The sequence below is a fragment of the Corvus brachyrhynchos genome, unplaced genomic scaffold (assembly GCF_000691975.1).
Source record: "Corvus brachyrhynchos isolate BGI_N302 unplaced genomic scaffold, ASM69197v1 scaffold115, whole genome shotgun sequence".
NCBI classification, from domain to species: Eukaryota; Metazoa; Chordata; class Aves; order Passeriformes; family Corvidae; genus Corvus; species Corvus brachyrhynchos.
The window spans coordinates 11438903-11453286 of NW_008239553.1; the positions used below are offsets into that span (position 1 = coordinate 11438903).

The 14384-nt window shown below is 42.7% G+C and overlaps 1 long non-coding RNA gene across 2 annotated transcripts in view; it reads left to right on the forward strand.

The window, feature by feature from the left end:
* Positions 1 to 6: 6 nt before the first annotated feature.
* The window catches only part of LOC108448601, a 16485-nt gene continuing 2107 nt past the window's right edge, over positions 7 to 14384 (forward strand). Inside the window, exons 1-4 of one of the 2 annotated variants that reach the window (XR_001864558.1) lie at positions 7 to 1279; positions 2071 to 2139; positions 3129 to 3176; positions 9236 to 9404. This is a non-coding gene — a long non-coding RNA (uncharacterized LOC108448601). The remainder of the gene's footprint in view (positions 1280 to 2070; positions 2140 to 3128; positions 3177 to 9235; positions 9405 to 14384) is intronic. The other variant, XR_001864557.1, reaches the window with a different exon arrangement.

Here is a 14384-nt window from a genome sequence, read left to right on the forward strand (position 1 = left end):
AGCCTATGCCCGGACCCTCAGCTCTCCGGACTGGCCGACCCTATAGACCCCCCGCCCACCGTCCTGCTCTCCCTCACTGGGCTCCCTCCAGGCCCCACAGCCGGGTCCCTTCTGCTCTCCTGTGCCTTGGCCTCCCGTACCTGAGGGTCTCACCTCCCTTTCTGTGGGTTGGGATCCCACCTCCTCCATTACCCTCTTCACCCTAGTTTCCCGGCTCCATCCCCTCTCCCAGATCCCACCAGTGGCTATCCAGCATTAACACCTGTTCATGGTCCCTCGAAGTGTTCTGGTGTGTGTACTCCATATCACTGGGCGAACAAGTGCCAGACCGTGAAGTCTCCTGTGTCCTCTGCATCAGGGCAGCAGAAGCCAAGGCCCAGTAACTGTGCTGGTACCAGCCAGTCAGGGGCTTTGATTTTCCTGAAACAGACTTTCCCATGAGAGGCTGAAAAATGGGTGGATGCTCACTGATGCCTGGAACATGTCCTGGTTTGGGGGGTATCAGTGGGGAGTGACTCTCCTCCTGCAGAAAAACAGCAGAAAAACTGTGCACAGCACCAGGCATTGTTTTGTTAGGCCTAACACCATGTCCACATTGAATATTAGAACAACTGAATGTATTTTGGATGCATTGTTGTGCCGAGATATTTTGTAGGTCTTGCCTCATGCTTAAAAACTAGAGGATGGATGAAAAAAACACAGTGAGATTTTTTTTCTCAATAATATATTGGGATGCATCTTTTCATTACCCATGCAACTCTTACATGGTAAGGCTGCAACTGGTGCAATGTGTTCAAGCTTCTCTCTGCAACCATGAGGACATTTTAAAATGGAGACTTGAGTTTCTCTTTGCATATGGACAGCCTGCTGTGGTGGCATGGGGTGTTGCAGTGCAGGGCAAACTTGGATAGCCATGTGGCATAGCTCCATGTAAAGGTATTAATGCATGTCTGGGACCGGTGCCTGGATAATTGGGCTTTATGCATTGGTAGTGTCAGTCCCTGCTGCTGTTTCTGGACCCTATTGAGGTTGTGGTCACAGTGTGGGACAGACACACATCTACTCGCTTGAATCCAAAAGCCTGAGCCACAAGGAGAAGCAAATAGCATCATACTTGGTGTGATAGAAGTACAATTTTGAAAATGCTTTCACAAGAGAAATTATAGCTAAGATATTCAGCAGTGATTACATGATTTCAAGTGCTTTCATTTCCAGGTGCCCTACTAGATACATCCTCAAGAAATCTTACTTTATGAAAATGGATGCTCAGCATTTTCAGGTACCTCAAACCAAGAGTGAGATAAATTACTTACAAGTCTTGCTCAAAGTATATGTGATCTAAAATCAGGAAATCCTGGGGGGCGGGTGTGGCGGTGGTGGATATTAGTCACAGTAGCTAGAGTGGAACTGATGTGTGGAACCTAAATATTAAGGAAGGAAAATTCCTGTTGGGATGTTTTTTTAATCTGTCTGCTAGTCATATTGCACAAAGTAGGTTTAAGTAATTTCAGAGGTTTCATTGTACCATTATTGATTGCTGCTTGGGAGAATTCACAAGGACAACGCATATCTCTTGTGCTGGAACGCTGACTTTGCCAGAAGAAAGGAGATTGCCACAGAGGATTAATTGCTCAGATCTGAGCAGCTGCAGAAGCAATCGAAGAAGGGACTGTTTTCTTGGAGGGTGATGTAGCAAAATGACACTGGGAATAGTTGCTTCCGTTTTTCAGAGTTTGCCTGAGCCCATGGACTTACATGGCATAGGGGGCACTGAGACATAAGTGACTTTTTCTCCTCTCCCACGCCCCCTGCTTAAGGAATCTTTGAGATTTCTTCTTTTGGTTACTGATCAACAGTGGTACTCTGAAACAAGCTATGAAAAGTGTAAGTTTTTTTACAGAAGAGTTTGGCAGTGGCCACTGGTATTATGGGTGCAGATGTGGTCAGAAATGGTCACAAGATAGTGACAAAACTGGGTGATCCTTGCATTATGAACTATCCTGAATATACCAAACTGTAGCTTAGTCCCAAAAGTTGCCTAAGCACCTAAATAAGTTTTCTCCCTTGTAGTTCTTCCAGAAATATCCAAACTCTCTTCCTGACATTGCTGGTACCTATGAAGATGAATGCCACAACCATGTAAGTCCCAAAGCAGACCATAACAGAAATGTCTGAATGATTGCTGCTTATTGGCCAACTTAGACTCTTTGTTGACAGCAAGCAGTATCCCTCAGCTGAGAGATGGATCTCTCAGCCAGAGAATTCAAAGCTGCCATAAGATGTGCAGGATGACTGGCAAAGGTCAATTTAGTCCACCAGATCCTTCTTCCTGGAGAGGAGTTAAGTAGTGTTGGCTTTACTAAAATATTTAGGAAACATCACACCAGTCACAGGGTCACCACATTGACCACAGCATAAGGGACTGTTGGTTTGTTTGTTTGTTTGTTTGTTTTTCAAGAGGAATGTGGTGCTTGGAGGAAAATATGAGAAGCTGTCACCTTTCCGAGTCAGACAAGATTTGTGCTTGAGAGACACCTCACATTTCATTTAACATATGACGTGATGTTCAGGTCAAGATTTCAGGTGCCTTGGGCCCACTAGTCTTCTCATACAGGCTTGCCAGTGGTCAATACCTCTACTGATATCCAGCTTGTAAACATGACAGGAATCTGAAAGAATCAGAAAAAGTTTATATATTTTATTGATGCACTGAACTGTGAAATAAAGCATAGATTTTCATTCATTCAGATAAAATTAAGCCAGTTTGCAGTCATTACCTGTGTGCCCTGAGAGGAGGTCATGATATTGGTCAGTATTAGCTGTCATGCCTGTCTTTTGTCCAGCGGTGAGGGGTTTTCTGTCCATAGAAGCAGAACATGCTTATCTATCCCATTCTGTAATAGGTGGGGTGTGCCTGTCTGTCTGGATGCCCCCAGGTGCTGTGAGTGTCTAAAACTGCCTGAGTGTGCCTGTCTCTCCTCCTCCACACTGAGCTTTCCTTAGCATGTTCCAAAAGCATACACTTGCATTGTTTAATTATTATTAATAGTAGTATTATGCAGAGGTCACATGCTTCATAGGATATTTTAGGATCTGTGACTCACTAAACCATAATTTCCTGTTCACAGGTTACCTGAAGAAAATTGTCTTTGTGGAGTCCTGTTCATGGTTGGAAGGTATGTTCTTAGGGGAAATGGTAAATATTGAGAAAAATACTGGATCTCACATATCTGTGAGCTGTCCTAGCCTTCCTCCAGGTGCAATTGTTTCTGCCTGCACGTAAGATGATTAATTTACAGGCATATGGAACAGATTCCCTGCATTTCAGGATAGTGCTGTAAGGAAACTAGAAAGGCTCCTGAGACAATTGAGGAGGCTGGGCAGCTGGGCTCTGGTGGGGCACTGAAGGTCTGGAGAATCTTTCCTATGAAGATAGGCTGAGAGAGTTGGGGTTGTTCAGCCTGGAGAAAAGAAGGCTTGGGGTGACCTTATTGCAGCCTTTCAGTACGTAAAGGGAGCTACAGGAGAGTTGGAGAGGGGCTTTTAACAAGGGCAGGTAGTTATGACAAGGGGGAATGGCTTTAAACTGAAAGAGGGTAGATTTATTGGACATAAAGAAGACATTTGTCTATGATGACGGTGATGTGTCTATGATGAGGGGGGTGAGGCACTAGAACAGGTTGCCCAGAGAAGCTTCTAGAGAACACATCCCTAGGAGTGTTCAAGGCCAGACTGGATGGGACTTTGAGCAACTTGGGCTAGCAAAAGGTGTCCCTGCCCATGGCAGGTAGGTTTGAACAAGATGATCTTTAAAGTTCCTTCCAACCCAAACCATTCTATGATTCTTCTAGATGGAAGTGAATCCACTGTAGCATTTTTGCTGTTAGGTGAGCTTTTTATAAATTGGAACTCTAAAGGCCGCTATGAGGAAGCAAGTCTATCTATATTGAAAACCAGATATCAATTTGGAAAGCAGTATAGCATGTAAGGCCTCAGTCCAGTTCTTGTGCATTCATTCATGTTGATGGGACTGTTGACCATGTGAGAGTTGTTTCATCAAATCCTTCATGCCAAAGCCTCACCTATTTCCAGTTGTGATGAAAACAGTGTCAATCCCTTGTGAACAGGAGAAGAGATCCCTCATTGCCTCCATTCAGCTGCAGAATTCCCAAACAGCAGCAAGCTTCCAGCATACACAGCTGCTGCTGCTACAGTCTGTCACCAGCTTAGTCAATCATCCATTATTTATTTCCAAACTGTATGTAAAGCTCTGCAGCATAGCCATTTATGTCCATATACAGGGAAAAGAAGAGAAAGAACTTTTGAAAGGCCAGGAGAACAAAATCAGAGAAGCCTCTGAAATCCTTTGTTGGGGAGATTGCCTTATGTAGTTATATCCAAGGAAGAGAGGAAAGGGAAATAAAATCACATTTAACAGAAGGTGCAACCTTGGTACAAATTTCTTTGATCTCTCCATCTCATTTGTTGCAGTCAAAAATTCCTTTTTTAGAACACAAGATCCTTTGTTTACAAGTGTCCATCAAATGCAACACACTTGGAGAGTATTGTGCATGTCTTCTTCCACAGTCTGCATTCTGTGATGGGTCAGTTGATCCTGCAGGCTGTTTGATGCCTGCTGACTGCCTAGTTGAGAATGGTTAATCAGGACTACAGTAAATCTCCCAGGAATAATACACAATCAAGGAAGAATAGCCCACAGAAATGTTTGCAGGCAAATAAGAGAGTCTCTGTGACAAGCCATTGCTTGTGTGCATATATGAGCAGCATCTTTGTCACAAAAAATGCCTGCTGACAATACTAAGAGGTGGATGGTTAAACAGAGCAGCTGTTCAGAATTAAAACAACTCTTCCAAATTCTGGTTTTAGCATTCTGGATTCTTTCTTTCTTTTTCATATGTGCGGTAACAAATTGCTAACTAAGAGGCTTACCCATGAACTCAGGACAGGTCACATCAAAACAATTTAGCAGCATTCCCAGTGTTTCTTTTTGCACTTTAATTAAAAATGAGTACTCTGATTTGCAGAACAGTCGCACTGGAAGGGAATGCTGCCAAAAAAAGTTTGAAAAACACTTTTAACCTTTTAAAATCAGCTGTTGGCAGCTATAATCTCTCAAGCGAATGCCATTGTTCTGGGTAGCTCTTGCACTTTACTCAGGCTGGACTAAAGAGCAGCAAAGTTGATTCCTCTGTTGTGCATGAAAAGAGCAGATCTGGAAAAAATCACACCCACATCTTGCTTATCAGACAGATATTGGGAACCACAAAATAGGCTCTCCTATATCTTCCAGCCCTCATTTTTCTTCTATCTTATCTTCCAGCATCCAAAGCTGTCCTAATTCTGAAGGCACATCTATGCCAGGCAAAGGAGAATGGTGTGAGGTTTTTGAGTTAGCAGTGACCTAGATCTGACTTGAGAACAATGCTTTTTCTGAGACCCTAAGGAAGCAGACCCTCGCTCCACTGTCAGTTGCTACTGCCCCAGGGAGACCTACAGAACTGCCTAATGCTATACCACAGCATTATGGGCTTGAGTTACTGCGCATCAGATGTTCCACCAGACTGGCAGGGTGCCTATTCCAACCCTCCATGAAGGTGAAGGCACTCATTCCCGTAATGCTGAAAGACTGCATATTGTTCAGCATTAGTGGGGAATAAGAGACTGCATAGAAGCAGTTATTGCAGGTCTGCTCGTGTCTGGCATCCTCCTTCTGCCCAGGTAAATGGCAAGGAGTTCAATGTTAGTAAAGATCACTTTAACTCCAAGAGTGACCAGGTGACACTTGGTGCTCAGATCTGTACAGGAGTGCAGAATAAGTCACTTGGGTTTAACTCTAATGAGACAGTATGTGAGTGTAACTGGAAACTGAATTTCTGAACAATACAAAAAGAATCCTGAAATGCACTGACTCCCCATGAACTTTGAATTGCTGGTACTCTGAAGAGAAACGCCATCCAATGGTCACCAGCAGTAAAGCCTGCTCAGTTTGTGTGTCCACATTAGGACTGTTGCCTAGTCTTTACACCATGCTTACACCTTCAGGATCAAGCAGTGATTGCAACTGCACTCCAGGGTAAGTGCATATTTATCATTACTTGCCCATTACCTAAAGAGCTCACACCAGCACCCTTGGGTTCAACCCACACATACAGCTGTAACTCGTACAGCTAAATTTCTTCCATGGTATCATATAGGCACACATCAAAAGTGCACCTAACTACCTCTAAGCTTGAAAAACCATCTCTCTCTCAGTTTTGTGGCTTAGTCTTTGCTTCTGAGATTAAAAATGACACATGGGAGCAAATGGAAATTCTTGTGCTTCTAATTGCCTGCTTTGTGTGAGGCACAGATATTCCCAACTTCAGCTGAACTGCAAGAGAAAACTATGAGCAGTAATTTTACAAAGCAAGCAGACCTGCTAGAGAAGTGTCTGCCTTTTTAATATCTGGTCTGGCAGTGTGCAACAAGCAGAGTTGTTTGGAAAGTTCCTGGTTGGGCAATGTCTTTGAAAACCAGGGCTTACATGAATTATCTTGCACATCCCATCCATTTTCATTGTCTTATGTCATGGGACAATCTTCGCTAAGGTAAAGGTTCAATGCCTACTAACTTTGTCATGCCTGAGGGGTACCAAACCCTGGCCTCTGGAAAGGCTCTGGCTGTGCTAGACAGACCTAACTGGGCTGATGTCAAAGGGAGGGTTTGTGCTGTTTTCCTGTCTGGTCTCAAAAGTCCCTGCAAGTTGTTGATGGTGATCAGAGTGGCCTCTGAGGAGAAACAGGCTATTTCAGGAAGTGTGGCTGATGATACAGTAAATGGTACTGTCCCCTAAGAGAGCACTTAGCCACTCTGTCGGCAGACTGGCAGGCCCTGCAGCTCAGTTAGCTGTGCTATCTTTGGAAGAGAGGTGAGATGAAGGTGTTTTATGGTCCTGACCTTTAACATGCCTGTGCTGTTTGAAGGGTAAACTGCAGGGCCTGGGTCAAATTTCAGTGTAAATGCATTTGTACTTGCTTTTTTAGTGGGATGTAGTTATTCTGCTTGCTTTTCTCTCTCTCTCCTAATATGCTGAGGGTGCTGCAGTGCACAGCTAAGCAGATGGCTCACTTCATCCTAGAGACAGATCCATTTCTGAGCACAGGGATTCTCGTATCTAAAGAAGTGCTCAAGTGAAACCATTTGAGTAAAAGCTGCATGGAGATCATTAAGCTCATTTACCACATAGATGGGTGATTTTCTTACAAGAAGCTTTACAAGAAAAAGGAAGAAAAACTATGAAAGAGGAACACTTCTTGCTGTATCTCCAACATTCATCATGCAGCATGTTGGGTTTTCCTGAGGACATGCATTCCCAGATTTGCTACAAACAAATTTGTGAGGTCTGGTGAGCACAAAGCCCCAGGCAGTGTGGTCACAGACTTACCATCTGTGTGTGATCTCAGTAGCACCAGCCCTGCAGTTCACATGTGAGGTTCTCATCTTTCTAATTTTGTTGCAAAAATGGTTCTGTCCCCCACCCAGACAGCTTTCCAGGCTAGGCCTCATCTCTCAGGACACTGCAGTGATGGAAGGTGGCCAGCATTGTGTGGTATCAGTATAGCTGTGTGTATACTGAGAGCTTAAATTAACTTTGAATGAGGAAACATCATTGCTTCATCCTGCAAAGAGAAGAGAAATTCTAATGGACCTTGATGTACGAAAGACTTTTGAACTCATTTAGTGGGTCCACCTGACATTGTCAATGTAAGTAAGGTTTCAAATGTGGACATGTACTATCCCTATTTAATCGAAGCTCACTGAGGATTTCACTGCAGAAAATTTATTTAGTGGTTCCCACAGCACACTGTTATTGCATTGATAGACTATTTGAAAGGTATTTCTTTCCCCATAAGCTGTCATGCACAGCTTACATTAACAATACTGCCCTGAGGAGAGTCAGATGAGCAGTCCTTATGGACCTACTTGTCTGTGCACACCTGTCACAATAATTTCTTAGCCCTGAGCAGGAGTGTCCTGGCAGCTCAGGAAATAAAGATTTCCTGGTGTTGAGGAGACTGAATAGAAACAAAATGGACTATTTTCCTCCAAAATGAAAAAATCTGTATTAATAAAGATTTTTTAAATTATTCATTGACCATGCCTCTATTTGCTTCTCTGATTGCATGTCCTGTCAACTAACTACCCAATGACTGCAGTATCCACACTTCATTTAATTCTTAACGCATTGGTTTTCAAGTAAGTATGGTTTGCTTATGAGGATCAGCCTAGATAAATCTCTCATTGGGCTGTTTCTTTCCTTCCTTCATGAAGTTGTACAATTATTTGACTGTTTTCATCACAGTTCTAGGCTTAGAAATACCAGTACTAAAAAATGCAGAGCAGTTAGAAGAATAAGCAATGCTTGACCTTATTAGCAAGATTGCTTATTCTGTGCTGGGAGGCTTTGGAGATTTTGTAAATTGTGCTGAATAAATCTGATTAAAGAGGACTATGAAACAGATAAACATATGCATTTAAGAAATGAAATTCACATAGAAAGAGAAATATGGGATGAATGCAGCTTCCCATGTCCACTTTTATAAATGTTCAAAGACAAAGGAGACATTTGATCTGCCATAAAAGCCAGTATGGATGAGAAAGTCGAAAACCCATGAGCAATACAAAAAGTCAGGCTACTGCTTCTGTATTCTTGATACTCACCTGAGAATCAGTTTGAAACAATCAATTATTCTGGCTAGAATAGAGTCCAAGGTTTCATCTCAAAGGCTAGTAAGTCATTAGCCATATAATGTTCCTCTCCATGCACCTTTCCTTTTTAGGAAGGAACAACAACAGTGAGTTGAATAGACGGATAATATGGATGTAAAAGATACTTCAGTAATCCTGGAGCTAAAATCTGAGAGATATTGATTTCACCACAGGCCTGATAGTGGATTACAAAGGCAAGAAAACTCATTTAACCGACCCTTCTTTAAATCCAAATCTTGTTATGACTAGGAATAAAATAAATTAAAAAAAAAATTAACATGATTGAGAGACTTGGTAAAGTGTCAGACACTAAACAAGGATTGTTTTGGGGCAGTACAGCTGCATAAGACTGCATAGCTCAGTAAGGCTCAAGCTGTCCTTTTTCAGTACAGAGCCCCAGCTGATTATGTAAGGACATTTCCTGCTGGACAGAAATGCAATTTCTCACAGATGCAATTTTTTACAGATGCAGTACTCTATATGTGAATGAAACACTTTGCTGCTGATTTGTCCCGTACTGGGGAACCCATCCTGGAAAAACAGCCCTACTGATGAAGGGTGATCATTGCCCTGCCTCACTTTTTTTTCCCCTCAAACCACAGTCTACACTTATGGCACTGAATCAAGCTGTGAAGGTTAGTCATGTGGTGTATGCTGATGGTAAATGTTAATTTTTGACAGATTTGTAGGACATATAGCTTGTCTGTATTCATCTCCTGATGTTCCTATTATCATTACTTATCACTGCATCTCGATAGCTTCTGAGTCCCAGTGGAGCCCCACTGTGCTAGGTACTATAGAAACACATGCCTGGCTTTGCTAGTTTGGCTTCACTCCAGTAGATCAGTTATATTCATGTATCTCCTGCCTTGCTATTCTAATTTTTTCCTGCTCAACAAATGGGATGTTTAAAACACTGGGGAGAAGAGACTGGGGGAAGTGATCAAATAAGATCATTTGGTTTTTAATCTGTAAGTGTCCTTGCCCCACTCTCTATTGCACTGATAGAAAAACATAACTAGTTCTTTGCTGGATGTGCAAATATCCCAGCATGTTCTGTAAGTTGCCACATACCTACTGGCTTCAGTATGATCTGCAAAGCAAAGGGGTGCTGTGGCTCTTTCCATTATACAGATGAGGCTCTGGTATCAGTGCGGGTTCATCACTTGTTTGGAGCAAATGCTGAATCTCTGTGATGTGAGCTTAATTAATTTAGCCTACTCTTTTCTATCAAAGCCTGGTGTAAAATATTTATAACTGGTCCACTCTTGGCTGATGTGGTTGAGAGAATATCCCAGACGGAGGGTTCTCTCATGTGCAAAAATGTACTGGACAGTGCCCTCCTGCTAAGCTGCTTTGTCCCAGCTTTGTACATCCTGAGCTCGGGGTCACAAGTACAGCCTCTGGAAGTTTCTGTGAAGTGGCATAGCAGCTCTGATCTCAGTCTCTGATGATGGACAGTGCAGCACCAGCATGATGAGCTGATACTGTTCTGATACCCAAGGGATCTACCTTGCTTCTTTGGGACCCTACTGAAGCAAAGCATACAATAACCTGTATTTGGGTAGGGAAACCTGTAATTTTTTAAGGTAGCCTGTGATGGGAATTTTGTTAGTCCTGCAGAAGAAGGGATAGATGCTCCTGAGAGTGGGATTTCTCTATAAATTGCAGATCCCAGAGCCCATGCTGAGCACCAATTCACTAGTAATTTCCTACCCCATAGGGGACCTTGCAGCTTAGAGGCAATAGGGCAACAAAGTGAAGCCTATAATGACACTTTCTGCAGCCACTTCTGAACGGAAAGGAAGAGAAACACATACCTTCTCAGCCACATTTGCTGTGACCAAGGAAATCCCCTCTCTGAAAATACCTTGATCAGACTAAGCAGTGAAAATCCCATATAGCCGTTGAGATGAAAGGCCCCCATAAACTCATGCCACCTCAACCAAACTGGACCTTTCCTCTCTCCAAAACAGTGTCCAATTACCTTTGATATAACCTTTGATATATGCAGTATTACCCAGCAGGGAAGGAACACTTTGTTATAGATCATTTTTCACAGGCCCAGCAAATAGGCCAGTTTCCCCACCTTAGCTCAGCTCAGACATTGGTGTTAAATTCCAGCTCACTCTGGACTCAGGGATGAGCAGCCCTGGCTATGCAGCCATTTCCTGGGGTGAACACTTGGGCCACTTGCCTGCCTTCAACTCTGTGTAGTCTGGAGGCACAAATGAAGAAGAGCATTGCAGCCAGGATGGAAATAATGTGGTGTTTTCAGTACTTACTGGGCAGGGACATGTGAAATTCGTGTGAAGGAAGCAAAGGTGTTAGAGTTACCAGGCAACCAATGCCAGTAAAAAATAACGCAAAGGGAGAGCAGGGAAAAAGGGCTCCAATTAAGGACCTGCCTGGCCCACTGGGTACTTGAGACAAGTGATGAAGTGTGCACAGTAAGATTTCATGGTAGGTGAGGATACCTGTTTTAGATAGATGGAAGGTGCAGAGAAAAAACATTTGTGACTCAATGGACAGAGCAGAAATGAAAATTCTTCACTGAAGTGAAATAGACCCCTTTTAGCATTATGAGGCCCTGCCTGCAGTTGTTGAAGCAGAGATATTGCTCGACAGTTTCATTAATGTTCTGCCACCATGGCTGCTTGCTGGATTTTGTAGCTCTCTCCAATCTTGAAACATAGAAATTAAGTGTTTCATTTCACTTCCTGATCTGGTCAGCCTGTCCCTGTTTTGCATCCTCCCACTGGGAAGCACAGGGCTTAATGCCAAACTGAAGCACTCTGTTTTTTAATAGAAAATACAGTAAATCAGGAAAACAAATCTTGATTTCTTCATCAGACTAGAGAGACTCTTTTATTAAAGCCCTCTTTCAGATCAGCCAAGTGCCTGACTTAAAGGCATAAAAATCAAGGACTTTGCAATTTGGTCATATTGGGGGTTACAATGCTCAGTAAAATGATGGCATTCAAAGCTTACTGAGAGGTACCTGCCAGACGCTAAGGCTGTGGTGCAGTCCAGAGACTGGGAATATTAGATTATTAGACATGTGCAATAAAAAGGGTGTATGGGGAGAAGATTGCTTTGCTTTTCTCCCCTTCCCTGTCCTGGGCAAGCCTTCGTTGTCAGCAGACACTGTTTGCTTGTTGGCAGTGAGTGGGCCAGGGCTCTACTCCAGGGCTCTGATCTGCCCTTTGGAAACTGGGGGGAAATAAAACATTGGTTGACTCCCAATCCAGCAAAAAAATGCAGACAAGTAGAGCTGTATGGAATGGAGGCTGTGCTCCAGGGTTGCCTGACAACTTCATCTGCCTCTTGCTGGACATTGGCCTGTATGTGACCTGTGCAGCTATAGGGACATGGGGCAGTTTCTGCTTCTCCCACCAGTCCCCTCTGGGTGATCCAACACCTGTAGGAGGGATACTTGCTGCATCCTTCTTTGTCATGGGCTTTTGCATTGACAAAGCCAATGCAGCAGCAGAGATGTGAAGGTCAGAGATGTCTGCAGAGACACAAAAGTCAGCATCTGCAGTTGCTGGTTTTAATACATGATCATATGCAAGATGACACAGTTTGTGCTTCTTTGCTTGGAAGCTCATTTCCCCTCCTGCCTGCAGTTGTTAGCAGCCATGTGGCATCCTGACATTTCATCTTTATTAACTTCTTGACAGATAGCCTTTTGGGGTTTACTGGGAGATTAATTGTTTTCAGGAAGCTTTTAGGCTGTTAGCAGGGTTTCATCTTTTTTTTTCCTCCTATTCTTTCAAACAGGACACTCTAATAAAGCACTATGAGATGTATTAAAATGCTCTGAGGATGCCAGGAACATCACTTGTAGTGTCCCCCAGCTTCTCTGCTCTTTGCTGAGCAGCTCCAGAGCTGAGAGTAACAAGGTAGGGGGGACTCAGTTTTGATCAGGGCACCAGCTGCAGCCATCATTGCAGTCACTTCAGTTAGATTTTCCCAGTGGCATTTTTCCAGGAAAAAAATAAGAGCTTACAAGCCTGGCTATTTTTTTTATAGTCAATGCATGTGATTAGCAGTATTTATAAAAACTGTGCAGAAAACAGCATCTCAGGAAAAGGAAAAGAACACGCAGATGCACTGAGCGAAAGGACAAATTAACAGACTTTGAAGTCAGCAAAAGTGCCTGATTAAGGATTTAAAAATCAGAATTTTGCAATTTGGCTGTGCTATGGGTTTCTAAAGCACAATTCATTGATGGCTTTTGAGGCCCACTGGAAGCTATTTTGTAAATGACTACATGTGTAATGCCATCGGAAGATACCAGCAACATGAGTGTTTTCAGGGTGGAAAGAAAAATGTCACCAGCAAAAATGTTAAAAGAGAATATGGGGGATGAACTCATGGTACCAAACATTCTCTTTTCCCTCTTACAAATTTTGTGATTTCATCATTTTCTTTGTACTGCCCATACGTTTCTCCCTCTGGTTTGTTTATATGTCTTTCCCTCAAACCATAAGATAAGAATTTAAAATAATATTTTCCCATTCCTATTTATTATAAACCAGTAGCAAATTGCTCATTTCATATGTAATTCAAGATCAGCAATTTTTCATTAGCATAAGAATTTAAATTTCCCTTGTTCTTCATTGCAGAACTAGATTTACTAGAGCACAGAATGGGACTTGGAGATATTTACTATTAATCTGTGAGTTCAAATGCAGGTTGGCAGAATCTGAGGTGCTGTGATGATATCCTTGTTAATGAGCCTCTATTATGTTTTGGAAACCGCCCAGAGTTTAATGATAAGGATACATAAACAATACTTTTCACCTGACGGCGTATATCTAGCTTATTTGTTCAGTCTCTGCAGACTGTTGGAGATGTGCACAGAGGTGGTTTTCCATCCTTTTTTAGATCTAGTCCTCTCAATTTAGCTCTGCTTATTTGAAACTATAAAGGGACTCTTTGGCAGTCTCCTTGCTGTACCCATAATGTGGTTTGGAGCTCTCACCGCTACCAATCCTGCATCCACTGGAGCTAACAAACGTAAATTAGGGACAGTCTCTTCTGTTACATATAGGGGAGCATAGTAGGATGAGATTCCTCATTAGCTCTGACCATAGAAATACAGAAAAATAATTCCACTGTGGGGAGAGTGATGCTAAATGACATCCAAACACCAGGGCATGAAAAAGTGTCAGTCTTTATCCAAGTATTTTATGCATTTTTAAAGCACACAAATTGAATGAATATGTCTAAATATTTATTGCTTAAGGTGCCTTTCTTTGATATCAAAAGCAGTGTGCATAAATTCCTCATTTTACATGATAGATTTCATTATCTCTCCATCTGTAATCCACACCTCCTGCTAAGAGGGACAGAACCGCAATGCTCATTAGGACTCTCTCTTTAGAGGAAGCCAGGTGAAAAAGCCCTAGTCTTTTATGCTACAGCAGAAGGTGAAAATGTTACCAGATGAACAATTCTTTCCAGCAGTGCTTTGGCTAGTCTCACCATGTAATTGAAAATGCATTGTAAGCAATCAAGCCCCATTATTTCCCACCCAGGAATCTTTACTTTTCAGCTTCTCGCTCATCCAAAGACATCCTTGCTGAGGAAAGGTGCAGAGTCAGCAG